Source organism: Canis lupus, chromosome 10 (assembly GCF_048164855.1).
Source record: "Canis lupus baileyi chromosome 10, mCanLup2.hap1, whole genome shotgun sequence".
NCBI classification, from domain to species: domain Eukaryota; kingdom Metazoa; phylum Chordata; class Mammalia; order Carnivora; family Canidae; genus Canis; species Canis lupus.
The window spans coordinates 44,964,250-44,985,144 of NC_132847.1; the positions used below are offsets into that span (position 1 = coordinate 44,964,250).

The 20,895-nt window shown below is 34.8% G+C and overlaps 1 long non-coding RNA gene across 9 annotated transcripts in view; it reads left to right on the forward strand.

Annotated features, from left to right (window-relative positions):
* LOC140641541 (uncharacterized) overlaps positions 1-20,895 on the forward strand; it is a 218,957-nt gene that overhangs the window by 128,838 nt on the left and 69,224 nt on the right. The window lies entirely within an intron of this gene.

The following is a 20,895-nucleotide window of genomic DNA, read 5'->3' on the forward strand; positions in this document are numbered from 1 at the left end:
CCTGCTCTAAACTGTGTTTGCTCAGTCAGAAGCAGTCTATGAAGATATCCTAGAGTCTATCAGAATTTGTCCTCAAACCAGATAAAAACAGAAAATCTTTATATGCCAAGGAAAAAGGGTATTTCAAAGAAAAGTAGCCTGTGATTAAGGAATCTTGCAAAATAAAGGATATTCTTCAGATTTGTCTCTAATGTGTGATAAATCTTTTTTGTTTTTTTCCACTCAGGTAGAAGACTATTAATAAATCAGCCTTCATCTTGCCCCTGCTTATCTTTCAATGGAGTTATTTCATGAAAACAAAGTTTTGCTTCCCTCACATAGATGTTTTACTTTCTCCTTAGGAAGTCTGACAAATAATGTTCTAATAAGTTTGCTGAGCTTAACTGAGGACTGGGTCAGTGCCCTGTTATCATTAACTTTAATCATAGTTTAGAGAGTCTGCCCTAATCTAGAACCAATCCATTCCTTGTCCCCTCCCCTTTTTTTTTGAGATTTCCTATCAAATACAGACTCCCACACATTGCTTTACTAGAAATGGGCTTCATTCTAAAATAAAACTGTCCCGAGGAAGTACAACTAACTGATGGTACACTTTTGGATTATCAAGAAATTTTGTTTCAGAAAATTAAACTATGTTCTCAAAATAATTGCTAGTGATTTGAAATGTGATTTTATGGCCATCTGATTGTTAGAAATGCTGCCACTCCTACATTCCTTGATCCTTTCCTCTTTCTATTCTTGCTGTTCTGAGTAGGAAGAGGTGTTACACCATATATAATAGATGCAGTGTCACTAATACAAAGGCAGAATTCTAGAGAAAGGTATGCAGACAATAACAAAGAAGTAGTTGGCATATAGGAGGATTGTGTCTCTAGCTTTATCCTACTCTATTCAAAAGAATAGTTTCTCATTGTGACCTTTTACTTACCAGTATTTATAAGTCCCTCTGGGACTTATATTGTTCATCAGTACACATGGAGATAATTTATATTTCATACGGTTGTTATATTACAAAGTATCTGACACATAATCTTTGCTTCATAAATGCTAGCAGTTACGGTCGTTGTCAACATGATAGCTCATATGTGTCTCTGAGTGACTATATTCTTGCTTATCAATTTTGCTTCTAAGAAAATGATGTATGCTGGAATTAAAATGGGTAAGATGTACGTAGGATATGAATGATCCTTTCTCTATTAACTTTTACTGAATCAAATTTAAAAAGCTACTGAAGATGAGAGGCAAAGCTTGCATACCCTAGAACAGGTTATATGTCGTATGACAGAGGCCCAGAGGTTAAAAGCAGACCAGTGACCTCTTCCTTTATCTTTGGGAGAGTTGAGATCTATGGAACAAGTAAGTGTTTTGCTTGGTTAAGGATGTCACAATAGCTTTTTTAAGGTGGGGCTTAAAATTAGTAGGTCATGGAATATTAGAGCTGAAAGAGCCTCGGTGATCACCTCACCAATGTCTGAATTTTATAGATGAAAGAACTGAGGCCAGAATCATACAATGATTTGTTCAGGGTCATTCAACTGGTCAGTGACAGAGATAAAAAAAGAATTCTGGTAGCCTCATAGCCAGCATATATATGAAAGTTTTATATCTACAGACCTCACAAACAGAGTTTCAATAAGAAGCAGCTGGAGGCATGAGTGTATTTTATTGTATTCTGCAAGAAAAATGAATCTGCAGATAGTTTTATACCAAGAGAACAATATTCCACCCAAATTAGGTTCAAGGGCTGTCAACAATAAAATAATTCTATCAGCTATTTAAAGTACAATTATTACTGTGAAGTACTTGGTAGTCCAAGGATGTCTTTATATCAAACCAGAACATCTGGACACTTCAATCAACCGGATGTATTTACATTTTATAGACATAGCCCAAATGATGTAGCAAATTTAGATGTTTTTTTAACCACAGGATTAAGTGCTCTAAATGTCTGAAACAAGCTGAGTTACAACATAGAGAGTACTCAGTTAATATTGGATTTGCTTATCGTTACCCTAATCTATTATGTTTTAACTCTCAGAGGCCAAACTTATTTCCCTCATTTGGAAGTTTGCTACTTTGGGGAGTAAGCGAAATGGGATATATAGATGTAATCTTTATATTGTGTCAGTAAAGATAAATTATTTAAATTTGTCAGAGAAGCATAACTTGATATTGTTCTACTAATACTGTGGTTGGTTTAGGATGTCTTTCTGGAGAAATAGCCCTATAGTCATCTTTCAAAAAATGAAGCCCAGAAATTCCTTCCCCCATCTTGTCTTCATGAAATTGAGATTTAATTTATTCAGTAAATATTTGTTATGCCTGAGCTATTTACTGGATAGCATGCTAGTTGCTGGGTATATAAAGCAGTGAGTAGGTTAATGGCCCTTAGCTTGAGAGATCTTGGCATTTGAAGTAGAATATATCTCTTTCCTGTGTGGGGGCCTGTATCTAAGGACTCATTGATGCAGTGATACAACTTCATGGGCACCACCTTTCCTTAATTTGAACTATGTCCAAAGGGTCTTTTCAGCTTCAGAACTCTTACTGGAATCAGCTGAAGCCTTTACTGCATCTTCACGGCAATTCTCCTTTTCCCCTGATCCTGCATCTTTCACTCCTTCCCAGATGTTTTAAGTAAGGGCCTTCCCTGATAAAATTTGTCTATGCATATCTCAATTTCAGAATCTGTTTCCTAGGAAACCTGGCCTAAAACATCTTTTTGGAAAGGTATTAGCATTATCAAAATTTGATCACACAGGCAGCTACATCTAATTCTAATGATCCTAAATGAATATTAAAGCTAATTGATAAACAACAGTGTAAGATAAAATTCTGCATTGTCTGTCTGGCAATTATGTGTGATTTGATGTTTGACAGCTAACAGTATCATCTTCATGGGAGCAATGCAGTCAGTAAGTGCTATCCAATGGTAAAAATCTATTGAAAAAATAATAAAATGAAATTATTAGTAGTCTTAAAATGTTGGGATAATCTCAAATTTATTGGAAATGTGACTGGGAAGACTTTTTTGTATCTTTAAAAAAAGAGATGATTATTGGAATGAGAAATTCAAAACAAAAGTTTTCTGAAGAATCCTCCCTTTCTTAATATCCCTTAGAAAATTCCAGTCTAAAAAAAAAAAAAAAAAAAAAAAAAAAGAAAATTCCAGTCTACATGAATTTGCTTAGTATTTCACTATAGACTAGAGACTTAAAAATTGACATCAAGTGCTTTAAAAATGCAATAGAAAAAGTAGAGTAAAATCAATAATAGTGTGAGGAATGACTTGAACAGCTTGTATTTTCACAGTGGTCATCAAAAAGTAATTTTATATCCAATAATTTGTATCGATTGTTTGTGAAACTGTAATGCATTATGCCATAAGCCTGGTTGTGCAGTTATAAATATATGTACCATTTTGTTGGTCTTGTTTTCTTTTTTTTTTTTTTCTTATTGAGTTTCATTTTCTCTAAAACGAATCTTATTTTGTAGTGTTTCTATGTGGAGGCAGGATTCAGAACCATGACTGTTAATTCCAAATAACTTCAGCCACACAATGGGCACTCTCTTTTTGGAGTAGTGAAAAATAAAGGCTAATATGTGAAATATTATACTATTCAAGAGAAAGTACTTTTGGAATAATTCATAGTGTGATTATCTACTACTGTGACTTTTCCTTGGGCCCAAATAAGAATATTTCATTAAAAGCCTGATTGTGCCATTTAAAAGCCAAAAAGATGAATACCCTAGAATATATTCAGCATAAAACTTCCCAACATATCTAGAATTTCTATCCTGGATGGAGAAGATATTACCTCATCAAACTTTGTATTGCCCTTGGCTTCAATACAATGGGCTTAGCCAAAGTAGGAATCCTTTTCTCTTTTGTTTTTTCAGTCAGCACTCTCTGGAAAGGGAATGTTACAATGAAGAAGGTTAATTGATTTACTTATTAAGGTACCAAGAGAAGACATAACTGAAGAAAAACACATTTTTTTCTTTATAATCCTCACATAGACTTGAATTGGGATTAGAAATCCTGGTTTTAGGAATGCTCTTGTTGATTCTGGATATTTGTATCAATTTGAAGGGAGAAGCTACAAAGGTATAAAGTACTGTGAATAATAATAATAATAATAATAAATAATAATAATAATAATAATAAATAATGGAAGAAGCAGGGTAGAGGAGGTGGGAGAACAGAACAAGAGGGGAAATTGCATCAAGTATAAAAGAAAGGACCCAATAGCCTGTGAGAACTTTTAATTAGTTTGCTACAGGATGTGTGAGAAAAAGTCCTCTTTCTTTTTCAATTGAGCACATTTTCAATACCGTTATGAGATGAAAGTGGATTCTTTCTAGGGAACAAGAAAAGGAGCTGAGTTCTGATTTACAGAAGGAAGGAAGCTTTTGAAAGCAGAGAAGTTAAGTCTACAGCTTCTAAAAGCTTAATCCGATATGGCTTTTAACTACAGCTCTGGCATTTGCTGTTTGAGTGACCTTGAACAGCTTCCTTAACTTCTTTGAACCTAGTTTTCCTTATCTAAAAATAAAGACTATCAATACCTACTTCAAGGTGGTTGTCAGGATTTAATGAAATATGTTGTTAGGATTCATTCATTTGTTCAAGAAATATGTGCCTAGAATTGTTCCTAGTTACATAATAGTGTCCTAGTTATATAATAGCACACAGAAGTTTCCTGATCTTAACAAGAAAGTTAAAAATCAGCCAACAAATACATAAATAAGATAATTACAGATTAAAATAATAATGATCTGAAAAGTATTAGATAAAAGATAATATGATAAAGGGTCATTGCTTTAGGCAAGAAGTTTATTTTATTTTATTATTTATTTATTTATTTATTTTAATATTTAGATGGTTTGATCAAATGAGTCTTTTCTGAGATGAGATTTGGTTAAAAGTGACTAACTAGTAGAAGCCAACCACGAATAAGCTGGAGGAAAGTATTGAAGATAGAGTAAACTACCACTGCAAAGGCCCTAAAATGTAAATGAACTGGATGTGGAGGAACAAAATGGTGAAAGCAAGTTGTGAGAGGCAGAATGTGGACGGAGATGAATCTTTTAGCCAGCACACAGTAACAGTGGCCATTACAATCTTATGCTATTCATTAAAGTTCTAAGACTGTTTCTATTACGGTTGTATTGGAGAATTGATCTAATGTTGGCAGGATATTATTGTATCTAGTAGTGAGTGGTTTTTGAATAAATTGCTAAACTAGCAGACACTATATCAAGTTTGATTCACAAATTTACTACTGAATTCTTACATGAACTTGTGAAAGGTATGTAATCTCAGCTTCAATATCGATGGTTCCCTACCTTTTACCTCTAGGATTCTTATAAGGCTACTCTAGAATTCAAATTATAAATATTGTAACTAGTAAGTTCCACATAGTAGATGTAAGGTATATCATATATCTTAATCATGGCTTGTGGGTTGTGACTATCAGTGTAAACATTTGTAAGTTTCTAATTAATTTGAATTGTTTATAAAATTAAGACTAATTTGTCATTTTACGACAATTGTTTAATTTGTAATGTGTGATTTCCACTTTCCAAAAGAATGTGTTTTATTTCATTTTGTTTTTCAAAACAGTTTTTTTTTTTAATTTTTTTATTTATTTATGATAGTTACAGAGAGAGAGAGAGAGGCAGAGACACAGGCAGAGGGAGAAGCAGGCTCCATGCACCAGGAGCCTGATGTGGGATTCGATCCCGGGTCTCCAGGATCGCGCCCTGGGCCAAAGGCAGGCGCCAAACCGCTGCGCCACCCAGGGATCCCTTCAAAACAGTTTTGATGCAACAATCTCTAGTGTGGTAGAATTGATATCACTATGTAAATGTCACTATAGAACACAAAACTAATGAAAATGGAGAGAAATATCAGACAATACTAGTTTGTTTTGAAATATTCACATGGTGTCAAGAACTGTGAGATCTTCCCCTTTGTTATAAACTGAATGGTGTCCCTCCTCCCCAACCCATTCATATGTTGAAGCCCTATCCTCCAGTGTGACCATATTTGCAAACAGGGATTATAAGGAGGTAATGAAAGCTAAATGAGGTCATAAGGCTAGGGTGTTAATTCAATAGGACCGAGGTTTCTATAAAAAAAAAGGAAGAGACACCAAAAGTGCAATAAACAGAGAAAAGGCCATGTAAAGACATATCAGGAAGGTAGCCATCTGCAAGCCAAGGAGAGAAACTTCACTGGAAACCAATCCTGTTGGTATCTTGAACTTAGACTTCTGGGTTCCAGAACTGTGAGAAAATACATTTATGTTGTTTAAGCTACCAAGTTTGGTCATTTTGTATGGTAGAGTGAGAGATAAATGTACCCTACTTCCAAGCTAACAAGTTAGCCCACCACACATTGTTTCATGGATGTTGGCAAGGGCCCCAAGATTTTTTGATCAGGGTCAAAGACCTCTATGACTCACAATAGTAGCAGTGGAGAAGGTACCAGCATACTATCCTGTGCTAGTTCTCTAAGTCTCATTTCCTAAAGGATGAGACAAAGAGGACTGACTGATATCTGCCCCATGCATGAGTTACATTGTACAGCAGAAGAAACTTGAGAGAAAGAAAAAAAATGAGGGCAAGCATGCCTTCCCTTGCTCTGAAGGCTATAATTAAACCTGACCTCTCTGCTGAAGGGAGGCACTATTTCTATCTTCCAAGACTATTCACTGCTACACAAACTAACTTCCTTCCTTCCTTCCTTCCTTCCTTCCTTCCTTCCTTCCTTCCTTCCTTCCTTCCTTCCTTCCTTCTTTTCCTTCCCCTTCCCCTTCCCCTTTCCCTTTCCCTTCCCCTTTCCCTTTCCCTTTCCCTTCTCTTTCCCTTTCCTCTTCCCCTCCTCCTCCCCTCTCCCTCCTCCTCCCCTCCTCCTTTCCTTCCCCACCCCTCCTCCTCCCCTTTGTCCTCCCCTCCCCTCCCCTTCCCTTCTCTTCCCTTCCTCTCCCTTCCCCTCAAACCTCCTTCAAAAGATAGTCTGAAACAAAGAAAATCAAGGTCTTAATTTGCAAGATGTTCAAAAATGTGAGAGTCTAATGAAGACTTGTGTCTCAACACAGGGCTGCTCTTGCAAAGGAAAACAATGTCTTAGGAGAATTATGTTCAAAGAGAAACTTCATTGAAGAATCTCACACTTCTTATATGAAAGATAACCAATAGCTTCCATCTCAAAAATCTGGTACAATTTTATATTTTATTGAATGAATTAGTTTTTTTTTTCTTAATTAAAATGCTCCTTCTCAAGTACAGTAACTGTGGGTAACACAATCAATTAGTTGGGTGAACATTATTGATAAATTTAACTTCAATCTCTGGTCAGATAAGTAAGTAGAGAGAGGGCAGTAATTAAGAAATGGATCTTCTGACTAGTGTAAGTTTACAGCTTTGAAGATAGATCCCTGATATATTTTTTTTACTTCTGTTAGATAAAATTGTTTCTGACCATTTTCTGCAATTTCAAGGGGTCAAATTCATAAGACATCTTTCCTATTTCCACCTCTCTGCATAGTTTTTCCAGAAATAGATTAAATATATTGATTCAGCCCTTCTCCTGGGCATGTTCCATACTTGTCTCATACACGTGGACTCCTTTAAAGCAAATAATGCACCTTCTCTTGTATTTGTTTCACAAATGCTGCTGATCGAAAGCCAAAACTATCACGTAAAATGATTTTAAAAATCCTAAATGAATTGGGAATAAGCTTTAAGGTCAGATCTGACAGAGGTCTAAGATACTTCACTGCACTATTATTCCAAGTCGCTTAGTGAGCTCTATTATTGTGATAATTTTCTATGACTTTATAGGAGATCCTGCTTTCACGAAAGCTCTGGGACACAGTTTTAACTTTGGAAATAACATTTGTTCCCTTCTGAAGTATGCCACCATTTGATTTGTGATGCATGTTCATTAATGTCACCATTAAAGAGGAGTTAGAGTGGGCTTTATCATTCAATATCCTCAAACCACTATTGCCTTGATTTGAGCAACAAACCTATTAGCATCAAGCTTCACATTTAATTGTAAAGCACAAAATAGCAAGAACAGAGAAGAAAAGCCACTTGTAAGTACACTTTGGCATGTTACCTCCAACTTGTCTTTGTAACTTAAACCCCTTCCCTGCTGCCACCACTTCCACTGACAGTTAACAATACATCATTTTCAGATCAACACCTTAGCTCTCATGAAATTCATTATTAAGGTTCAGAGTAAAACTTAATTCATGCTATTATTGTCCACTGATTCTTTGAATGTTCTTAATCTATCAATGTAAAACATTTCTGAGTACTGTAAAGCCTTAAACTCCTCTGGCATTTCTATTGCTTTCTCTAAGAAGGATCTTAATATTTATGGAGTGTTTTTTTTTAATACTACTTGTGCCATTTCAATTAATCAGTCTAGTAATCAGATATCTTAAAGCAACTTGTATCATCTGAACAGTTTAAATATCAAACAGATAAAGGCCAACTTCAACCAAAAGAAGAACTTCCTTTAGAGTCATTAATACCCTACCACTTCAAAAGAACATGCATTAAGGAAATAATTCTTAGTAATTAATATAAAATGATGGTTATATTTAGGGCCAGCTACATGGGTATGCAAGCGGTGCAATCACAGTGCCCTATGCCTAGAAGGGACTCATGCTTGGTTGAATAGTTGGCTGTTACTATCTTGAAATTTGTAATTTTTGAATAAAAGGCCCCATGTTTTCATTCTATACTGGAACTGACAAATTATGTAGCTAGCTCCTGGTTATATTTTATGATGTATTTATGATTTTATTTTCATTTTAATTTATCTGCCAAGTAGCCAGCATGCACCAGCTCACACAGCTTACTTACCTCAGGTACAGAGGTGTGAAATTTTTTGTTTGTTTTTGATGTGGATGATAAAGACATTCTTTCATTTTCTCCAAGTTTATATTCAAACATATATATAGAGAGAACTGACTTGATATTTGGATGAGGAAATTTTTTAAAACAAGTATTTCTTTAATGATAGAAAAAATAGATAATGCTGAACTGTATGTCTGTAGTAAAGATAGGATTTATGTAGTTCTTATAAAGAAGAACTGTAAAATACAAAAAAGAAAAAGCCAGAATAAATAAGTGTATAATCTAAATTGCTTTAAAATGCATTGCCACACTTTGATGCAAAATCATATAAATGAAAAAAATCAATATAGAAGTCAAAATATTCAGGAAATGCAGATAAAAACCAGACCAGGGAAGTGACCTTAAAATGCAATATGAGATTCTGATTAGGCATGCAGCTAATGTCTGTATAGCACTGGTATCTCTCTCTCTCTCTCTCTCTCTCTCTCTCTCTCTTAATTCTGAAGTTGGAATACTCTAGTAAGCAATGGCTTCCATAGTAGGCCTGCAAGCATTCTGCTCTTCTCCAGGTAAGGGATGGTTTCTGAACTACCAAACCTCCTATCACAACGTTTCATGTTTCTTTATATTGCCTCTGTATCTCTAAATTAGCTCAACCCATCGCTTTAGCATTGTCACACTCAGCATCCACAGCAAAATCAGAATGAAAGGAACTAAAGTAAAGAGTTAGAGATGATTAAACTTTAACGTTCACTGCTTAATTCTCATTAGTCCTGTCCTGAATTCATTAAGGTGTCCACACATGGGCCAATACTTGTTTATGTAATGGTTAAGATATTCTCCTGTTTGAAGATTCAGGAATGGATCAAGAAAAGCCCCAAGGCCTTTTCCAGGCCTACTGTCGTATTTGCTATTGAATTCATAAAATGGTGCCCTTCAGGGTAAAATCACCTCCTAGCAGAGAGAGAAGATGAAACATTTATTTAAAATGTATAAGATGGCACAACGTCAGGTAGCAGCATACATTAAAATATATGGAATTTTTAGATCTGTCAGGGGGTACTCTGTTCTCTTTTAAGTGTCATAGCGTATAAGAAAGAAGATTGCAAAGATTATACAATCCTCAGACATTTAGGGCTTTAATGAACAAACATCTTTATTTGCATTGGATAAAAATTAGACAGTATTAAAAGTATCTTTACCACTAGTTTGCATGCACACTTTAAAGCAGAATTTGCTTACACCTCATTTTATCAACACTATAAACATTTGGGAGATGTGTTAATTGGACATCTTCATTAAAGAATGAAGTCCTTTTGAGTAATTGAGGGCATTATGCACATAATGTTTATGGCAAGAATTTAAAATCCTTTTATTATAAAATGTTAAATTCTTAAATAATAAACGGGTAGCAATGTGCAGCGCAATGTGTAAAGAATCTTTGCCACTAGCCATTTATTTAAGCTTTTGAGGTCTCACCCTCCCAGTCTGTAAAATTACAGGTTAGTCAAGAGCCATGTTCATCTGAGCTGTTATATTAATCCATCTTATAAGACCTGCAGAAAGGTTTAATTTTTCCTTATCTGTCTTTGAGGTTCACAATTTCATTGCTTTACTAATTCATTCATTTGTGTATTTATCCAACAAGTTTTGCCTGACTACTGCTAAGCACTGTCCTCTGTTCTGGAGACTCAGTGATAAGGGAGGGTGGGGCGGGAGGAGGTGGGGTAGGTGGCCCTCATTCAGCTTACAGCATCTCGAGTGAGGTGGACAATAATAAAAGAATGACAGAAGTAAACATGACCTTGAAACTATGGTGAATACTATCATGAGGCATATTATCTAGTCAAGAACAAGGAAAGTCCCCTGGAGGTTCTCCTAACAGAGCTGAGAGCTAGGAGTCAGTTAATGATAGGAGGATGCTAGAGTAAGGACTGGAATAGAGAAGAACAAAATCTTGGTTGATAATGATATGATGTAATAAAAGACAAATCTGTTATTTCAAAAATAAAATCTTGAGATCTTGCCCTAAACAGTTTATGGAAATATTTCAATGTGTCTAAAAGTTAAGAAGTTGCTCTTGTCACTTTTGTTTCTTTTCCTTGAATAATTATTTTTTAAAGCATATTGAAGGGTTGATACCCACTGAAATACCATTTGTTTTAGTACTAGTCAAGGAAGAACTAATGCTCCTATTTTACATCGATGATTACGTTATCAGCTTATTGTGACATTTTCCATGGTGCTGGTATTTGCTGCAAAGGTAAAAAGAGAAGTTGAGCGATTGGCTTTCTTGTTTCTAGGCCTAATAGAGCAGGCTTATACCTGATGTGGTCAACTCTTTAAATAGTCAGAGATACATTAATTGGAATCTTTCTTAAAGAATGAGGTTCCTGGGTAATTGAAGGCATATGTGTATGCAGTGTTTATCATGTGAGTCAATAAATGCTTTCATAGTAAATCCTCACTTTCTAATAGCACCACACAGAGAGAGAGAGCTTGTGATGAATTTGCTCATCTCTTTTTCATTTAGGAGCTGATCTAATGATTTAGAGTCACTGTTCTGTCCTTATAAAAGTTAACTGCCTTATATTCTTAAAGAAGTTTTAGCAATAGCAGATTTCCAGTTTCACTATTCAAATTCAGAGTTGAATAGTCATCATAATACTTAATTAACTTCAATGAAAAATGAGTACACAGGAAACTTTTCTTTATGAAAATTAGGACCACATAGCAATCTTTATGTATTTTCTTTTTTAAAAAAGCTTATATAACAAACTCTGAGAGACTCTGATTATGTAAGGAGATAATGATGGTGCAATAATGCATTTCCCAGAATGATGGCTAGTGATATCTGTAAATGGCCTTCAGTAGAAGAAAGAAAACACATTGCTCCAATCAATACACAGATAGTCCGTAATGTAAAGATTAGGATCAGAATATTTAAAAATTTAATACTTTGCTACTCCATATAGCACTTTGGAAGTCAATATCTTCGGAAACTTGGTCCATTTCCCTTCTTTGAGAGCATTATATATTTAAGGTTTTTAAATTATTTATCTAGTCCATGTGATTAAAAATGAAAAAAGTTAGCCCATCCATTATCTTCTGCAGCTGCTGTCTGGATATTAGTCTGCACTGCCTACCCCCCACCCTTAAATCCTTGATTTTTTTTTTCTTTTTACGCTGTAAAGAAAACTCAATAGATACATTAAGAGAACAAAAGAAAATCTGATCTACTTGCTAACTGGGAGCAGGTTGCTGTTTAAGCAATGAGCAAGTGTAGCTGTGTATGAACAATACACTCAAATATTTTTACTGAACTGTATTACTTTCAGATCTGATAGTCAAATGTATGGTGTAGTTAGATGGCAAGAAAGTATATTATGTCTCTTTTCCTAGCCAACTGTATTTGGAGGCTTTATATATCTTTAAAAAGTTTATTCTCAAAGTTACTTCAAAGTCAACTCTTTGAGAATGACAACATGTTTTTTTAATTATGAAATTCTTTTAGTCCTTTCTCCCCTTCCTCTCATGAAGGTAAGGCTCATATTAGTCATGAGGACCCATGGGTGACTCAGTAGATTTAGTATCTGACTCTTGATTTTGGCTCAGGTCCTGATGTCAGTGTCATGGGATCTAGCAGACCAAGTTTCCCCATGTGGCAGGGAGCCTGCTTCCCCTCTCTCTCCCTCTGCCCACCCCACAACTCATACACACACACACACACATACACACACACACACACCCTCTCTCTCTCTCTCTGGAATAAAGAAATCTTAAAAATAAAAATAGTCACTGAATTCAATGTAATTTCTCATACCAGTTTAATTTTATGGTTATTAATTTTCTTGCTTATATAGGTTTTATTTTTTTAATGTGTGCCCTTTAGAGTTTACTGAGATCAGAATTGTTGGTTTTCCAAACATGTTATTCAGTTTGGATTACAAAATATGATTTTTATTATTTCCTTTGAGACTTTCTACTATATTATGAGTGAAATGAGTTTTCTCTACTATCTTAACACATCTTTTTTTACTGTACACATAGAACATTTTTGTTCTCATTTTAACATAGAAATATTTAAAATAGCTAAAGAATATTGGAAAATATGATATATCTAAAATACTAAAGGAAACTAGCAATATTCAAAGATGGGAAAGAGAGGGAAATGTTTTATATTCCTCTATGTAAACTGAAAGACTTTGGAAAGAAATTCCTTAGATTATTCCATAGAAATTTTCCTTTTGTTCCATGGAGATCCTATCATGCCACTTGGCTCTCAGGGAACATTGATTAATATAGCTTCAATGCATTGGTGACAATGGAGAGCAATTCTTTCCTCAGTTTAAGATGCAAGCTCTGAGAATAACATGTTTTCTTCTGCTTTATCTGAAGCAGAATAAGCAAGATATTAGGAAGAGGATCCATGCTAAGATTCTGGGTGTTTCCTTCGGTTATGAACAGAGTACTAAAGAAACGACAAGGAGTTATGTGTTTTACTTCTTTGGAGCATTATGTTCAAATATGTATATTTTATCGAGCTGAGTTTTTGGCACAATATGAACTGAGAGCATTCTAATGATGTCAGGACAATAGGGAGAATCTTCAGAGGATTTTATTATTTTATCCTAAATCTCATTCTGTTATAAATGAATAGTTAATCTTCTGTTGTTCTTGAGATCAGATTTTGGCTGAGACTAGAGGGATAAATGTGGTGCTTCCAATATTACCATTTTATGACTTATAAAATGGTGGAATATATAGTGAGAACAGAAATTTATATTCTGCAGTCCTACTTCGCAGTTGTGTAATCCTCCAGTTGCTCTCATACTTTTTTGAAATGGGTTCGTAAATGGATCTTTCCACTGCAATAGCAGGTTATGTTGAGGATGGCATTTTTGAAGGATAAAATGAAGAATTAGAAATATGTGAATGAATATATAGTGGTATGATAGCATTACATACACTCTTTCTATACAGTGAACATGGCAATTGTAGGTAAAAAGCTTTTATATTTAGAAAGATGTAGATATAAGCTTACAATTTATTAAGAGTAGAACAAATAGACAACCTGAATACATCACCTTTGGTCCTATTCAGTTTTACTTCTTTTTGCCTGGCTAGATTTTTCTAGAGCTGTTCTGGTATGTCTCACACTATTCTTGTCCAATCTGATTTGCGTTAGAGCATTTCAATCTTGTACGTGGGTCATAATTATTATTTATTAAATACCATTATTCAGAGCAAATTAAGCATTCAGCATCTATATCTTAGCATTAATGCGACCCAGTTATCTCCAGGACCCACCTGCCTCTATATACAATAAGGTCACAGTATTAATATTGAAAGTTTGATGGCTTCTTCAATGTACAGTAGATTGTCACCTTTCAAATTCTTCCCAAGTCATTAATAATAATAAGGGCTAGTATTTATCAAGTTATTTTGGTATGTTCATGACACTGTGCTAAATGCTTCATGTATTCTTTCAAATTCAATTTCTCAAATCTAAGATGTGTCATTATCCTCTCTTTGGGAATAAGCAAAGGCATAGAGAATTTAAGTAACCGGCTTAAATTTCATAAAAATCTGGTAAATGAGATCACAGATTTTGAACTCAGTTCTTTATAACCCAGAGGAGCCTTTCAAACTCTTAGTATGCTATTTCCTGGAATTATTTCACATTTACTTTCAAATAGTCCTTTCAAGTTCCTCATCATGCTCTTCTTTTTTATGTCTATTTTTAAAGTATCACTTGCAGCTAGATGGTAAGAGCTACCTTGCTGCTCTTTATCGGTGTCCTCCATGAGAAGCCTGACTTACTCACCATTTTGGTAACATAGAGCTCCAGGACTCTTGTATTGCCCTAAGACACCAGGATCCTTTATTTCCTCTTTAATTCAGTAGCTTTTTTAGTTGCTTTCTAATTTGAGTATTTTCTATTTGCCTGCCAGCTTATTCTGTGTTCCTGTGATCAGCCTTTTGTTCTGCTCTCATCACTGGAGGGCTATTTTATTAGTTGAAGACTTTTGTTAGAGTATTAAAGTATAATTTTCAAAATGTTAAAAACATGACTCTCATAACAATATAAAATGAACATGTCAATTTTTATTTAACTCTAATGAAAGAACTAGTAAGATATTAAACCATGTTTGAAGAAGAATTTGAGGAATTGGGATTTTTTTTTATAGTTTGTCAGTTAAAGAAATGCAGAAATAAATTTTCTAATTAGTACATGAGTAGTTAATGGTAAATGTCTACTAGATGAGAAACAGTAACCTTTTGATTACTTTTCCTCCTGACCAGAAATCATTTGAATTTCTATTGTTGAAGAATCATTTGCAGTACTCTTAGACAGGAATCATATGCATGAATATCAGTTTTTAAAAAATTAATCTCTAATATTACATAATTATAAAAGATCTTAATAATTAGTACATTTGTTGTTAAAGCTATACACCCTAAAAAATCAGATAACTCTTGAGAAGTGTGAGATACTCCCAACACTATATTGAAAATATTCTCAATAACCTCTTTGCCTGTTTCTCCAAGTTTTAGATAAATTTTCATGGCAAGTTTAATTGGCAGAGTAAAATATGGCTCAAAAATGCATCTTCTATGTGTAGAAACATGGATGTCATGACAAATTTAAAAATCTAACAAGCACTTTCCTGTCTAATGCAGGTCAGGCTTGCTTTTTCTTTTTCTTTTTTTTTTTTCTGCTTTGCCATTTTATACTTACTGGCCTGTAGTCTACAGTGGTGCTCTTGTATGAAACGTAAACTAAGTTAACTGAGATAAGAACATTTCTCCACTATTCAGGGTAACAGAAGACCTTTATGGAAGCACATGACAAATAGAAAATAGCTGAACTGAATTTTGAGTCCTTTATTTTAGTGTGTGTTGTTGTTGTTGTTATTGTTGTGGTTTTGACATAGGCTCTGAAAAACTAAAAGGACCCAACTTTGGGGAAAAGTAAGAGCCTAATGATCCTCAACATCAAACCTATTGAAGAATTATATTCAGAATAAGGATAGTAAGTTGAGACTCTGAAGATGAATGAACAACTCTTTTGATTAGAATGTATATTGAACCAAAGAAAAGGTCATTTTTTATTTAATTCAAACTGGCTAGTCAGGACTTGTATACACATTTTTCTCAATCAAAATGTCTTACTCTTGTTTCTTGGTAACACAATAGGAGCTCAAAAATATTTGTTGAATTTTATGCTGAGAAAAGCCAAAGAACTAATACGAAATACCATTCCTTATTTTCAATGAAAGCTTTATCAATTATATTGTTCAGAATTATATTTGGTTTTGCTGTTTTTTCCCCCATTCTTCCCCCCTTTCCTCTAGCTGCCACCATATTAGAGTATAATACCCTTAGGATTTTTTAGAATTTCATAAATTCTAAGGTATGAGAAAATCAAATTTAACAATGAGAAAAGTACACAATAGTTAAATATTATGGATTTGTGAAATGCATATTTATGTATGATAGGATAAATTCAAAGTATTTATCATGTATAAATTGTAGAAAAAAAATTCCCATCTTTATAGGTATATGCTATACAATGTCAGTATTGGAAATAATCAAGATTTCTATCTTCATTGATGCTAACACACTTTTTTTCTGGTAAAACCTTTTTTTTCTAGTAAAAGATTCACTTATTTTGCTTTCATTCTACACATATAAATTATCATGGATTTAACTTGAAATGTGTATTTAGATATTTTTCCTTTAAATCATCTTTTAAGGCATGAAGAAGGGACTAGGAAACTTGAGTGTTATCAACTTTAAGTGAGCCATCCAACTTAATTTCTCTCCAGTAGCATGCATACTACTATATGGTCATTTGACTTAGCCAATGATATGTAACATTTTTTTTCTTTCTCATCTCTTGAAGGATCTTGTCATCCTAATAGAGTCTACTAAATATTTTAATTAAAAAAAGAAAAGTTATGTATGATAGGATTTTAATATTCCTAGGTGTCGCAGAATAAGAGTAAGATAGCGACAGCTTTCTCTTGCTAGTCAGTGGTTGAGAATATTAACAGAATGTGACATGTGAAGAAATGGTGAAGAGATAATAAATATAACACTATGCTGGACAGGACTATGGAGGAACAAGCAAGAGGACAGAGTATAGGAAAGTGACAATTGCTATCAGACATTCTAATATGATAAACCCTAAATTTCTATAAAAGAACAAGAACAACCAAAAAACACCATAACATTGTCTAGAATTCATAAAGAATAAGAGTCCTCATGTTGAGAAGTGATACATATTTAAGAGCTACCCTATTTTTGAAATGGTTTTTCATATTTCCTTAAACAGGTTTTCATACATGTGATACACGTATGATTTTGATTTTTGTGGCTTATATTCTAGAGGTGGTCAAACAGGGAACAGTGAAGAATTTAAACAAATTTTTAAAATATTTGGATCCCTTTAATATTGCTGTATTATAAACTTCTGAACAGAAAATGTAGAAGTTATGATTATTCTCACACACACACACACACACACATTTGACCACCCCCTTCTCACTCCCCCAAGCACATTGAGCATCTTCCTGATGACTTTTTTTGATAAAAACAATTTATGAAATATTTGATGTGAAAGATTAATTATAGCTATAATTTAAACTTTGGCAAATGATTATGAACAGAACATGTATTAATAGTAAAAACTAATAAAACAATATTAAGCTGAAAGTTTAACACACACCCAGTAGCTGCTCCACCTACAGTTCAAGTGTCAAGAGCATAGCACACTGGAGGCAATTACATTTTCAGAATGAAAGGAGTTATAATTCCCGATCCCTGTGCTCATTCATTTCAAGGCTTGCTCAATTGCAAAATGTAACCAGAGATTTAATAACTAGTGTTATCCTGGAAGGATGCTTTAGGAATAAATTTAGATTAATATATATATAATATATATAATTAATATATATATATATATATATATATATATATATATATATATATCACATCCTCTACATAACTGGCAAATTTCTCTCTCTTGATGAGGAGCAGACTGACAGAGAGCTTACTCACCTTTCTGTACTCTACAGGACTTGCACATTTCCAGCATAGCTCTTTCAGCCATCATCTAAAATAGCTCTTCTCCAAACCAACTTTTGTTTTTTCTTACAAGCTGTTTCAGAGTTACCTGAATGTCAGGGGTTTAATAAATGTATATGTAGAAAACCCAGTAACAGGTGAACAAGACATGGGGGACTCAGAATCTGATTTCAGATGATGAAAATGAAAAATAATATTTAATTTGAAAATATGTGGATGTTCCCATAGTTCATTATGAAGGGATGGAACAAAAGATGTATTTTGAGTTTAGTGTAAGTTCTTTAAGGTACTATTTGTATCAGTAAAATTATATAAGTAGCACTGGATTTGATTTCAGGCTCAAGATCATCATTACCTCCTTCTTCCCTCCCATCCCTTGCTTTTCCCCATCCTCTCTCCCCTACCCTCTTCTTCCTCTTTCTCCTCCTTTTGCTCCTCCTTCTCTTCCCCTCCTCCTCTTCCTTCCTCTTTTCCCCTCCTCTTCTTCCTTCTCCTCTTTGCTCTTCTCTTCCTTCTTTTTCCCCTCTTCCCCCTTCACTTCCTCTTCATCTTCCCCCTCCTTCCCATGCCTTTCTTCCTCCTTCACCAACATGTGTCTTAAAGGCTCTCTTACTTACTCTTCCTTTCTCCCCTTTTGTCTCTATAGTTCTTTCCCTGTTAAATCACCTGCACTTCTAATCCTATCTGATTTCTTCTCTGAGGACCTGAAAACAGAGATATTCTGGTTTCCAACCTATATGGCAAAAGCCTGACAGCCCATACTGTAAGAGGTGTGCTGGCAGTGTTACAGATATCCATTTTATTCCTATCTTTTCATTTCATCTTACAACCACCCTTACCATCACTGTCAGTCCTGCCTGTTTCTCTAAATGTGGACTTCTTTCGTTCAGCTCTTCAGAAAGTAAAATCTGCAGTTTTCTACAGGAGTGGGGAAAGGATGATAGCCTTACTGCTTGAGCCATGGAGGAGACCAAGAGTCTAAGAGTGTCTAATTCAGAGATTCTACTGACAGTCCTACTCCAGATACTGGCTTATATACTGAACTTCAGCTTGCTTCTTACTGCTTATCTCCATTCCCATTCTGTCACCTCCTTTTAGCTCATAAACAATGCAAACACAGAGGTGTATGTGTGCACACATTCACAAACACACATACACAGAGACAGGCTTCAGCCTACTTATTGTAATAAAACTATTGCCACCAACCCACCCACTTTCTCTGAAAATTCAATTTGTTTCATTTTTCTTTTAGTCATCTAGTCATTTGTTCAACAAACATTTACTTATCACCCACTGAACTAAGATTTGAGCTCAGAGCTGAGGATACACATAAGCAAACCTAGAACCAATCTGCCTTCCCCATGGTGTTTATAATCTGAATGGATAGACAGATGGTTATTGAATAAATGTAAAATCACAATGGTTGACATGTTTTACAAGTTGTAGATGCAGAGGTTTATGGCCTTTTGAGACTATATAACATGAAATTTAACTAGGGAAGTCAGGGAAATAGTGAATGAGTTGGTATGTAGAGGAAGAGTAGAGTTAGAATATGTCAGAAAGGGGCAGCCTGGGTGGCTCAGCAGTTTAGCACTGCCTTTGGCCCAGGGCCTGATCCTAGAGACCTGGGATCCAGTCCCACATCGGGCTCCCTGCATGGAGCCTGCTTCTCCCTCTGCCTGCGTCTCTGCGTCTCTCTCTCTCTGTCTCTCATGAATAAGTAAATAAAATCTTTAAAAAAATAGAATATGTCAGAAAGGAAAAAGCAGATACCAAAGGTGGGTAGCAGTGGTCTACTGATTATAGTTCTAAGGAAGACATAAAACGTGAGGAAGAGGATAGAGTTAAATGGGGGGGGGGGGCACCTACCATACTACCATGTCAGTTGTAGCATTTTTATGATGACTGCTATTGAAAATATGGGTGTTGAAGGAATCCAGATCATCTTCATATCACTCTTATGGAGAAGTTTCATGGGAAAGATTATTGGAATCTATAATTCTATCTTTCATTTCAACATTATTTGTCCTTAGACCACATCCAAGATTCTGCTAGTTTTGAACATGGGTTCTTTTGTAGGTTCTTTTATATAAAGTCAACTTGGTAAGTTCTATCTTAGATTTGGGGAGTTATTTAAAATTTTATATATAGGTGGTCTCAAAATGGAGGAAAACCATGGCTGGGTGGCTCCCAGCCTGATTCTGGCTGTCACTACAGCTGTCATCACAGTGAGGAGGAAGGCCATGATCTAAAGAACCAGAGCCCATGAGAAGACAGTTTATTTGTGGTTTGGGCTTTGAAACTGCAGATGACAGTTTAAGAAAACATTTTGAAAAGTGAGGCACAGTTACAGATTGTGTGATGATGAGAGACTCCCAAACAAAGCGTGCCAGGTGTTTTGGTTTTGTGACTTACTCTTGTATGGAAGAGGTGAATGCAGCAATGTGTGCTCAACCACACAACCAAAGGTTGATGCATGTTTAATGGAACCAAATAAAGCTGTTTCTAGAGATGATTCTGTAAGCCTGGCACTATCAAACATTGAAGAAAACAATTTTGGTGGTATTAAAGAAGATACAGAGGAATATAATTTGAGAGACAAGTTTGAAAAGTATGGCAAGATTAAGACCATAGAAGTAATAGAAGACAAGCAGAGTGGAAAAAAGAGAGGATTTACTTTTGTAACTTTTCTTGATCATGATACATTGATAAGATTGTTATTCAGAAATGCCAACTATTAATAGGTATAATTGTGAAGCGAAATAGGACCTTTCTAAATAAGAAATGAGGTCTGCTGGATTACAAAGAGGTTGAGGGGGTGGATCTGACAACTTTATGAGTCGTGTTGGTAACTTTGGTGGAAAAGGAGGCTATGGTGGTGGAGGTGGTGGTGGCAGAAGTAGTTATGGGCAAGTTATGGGT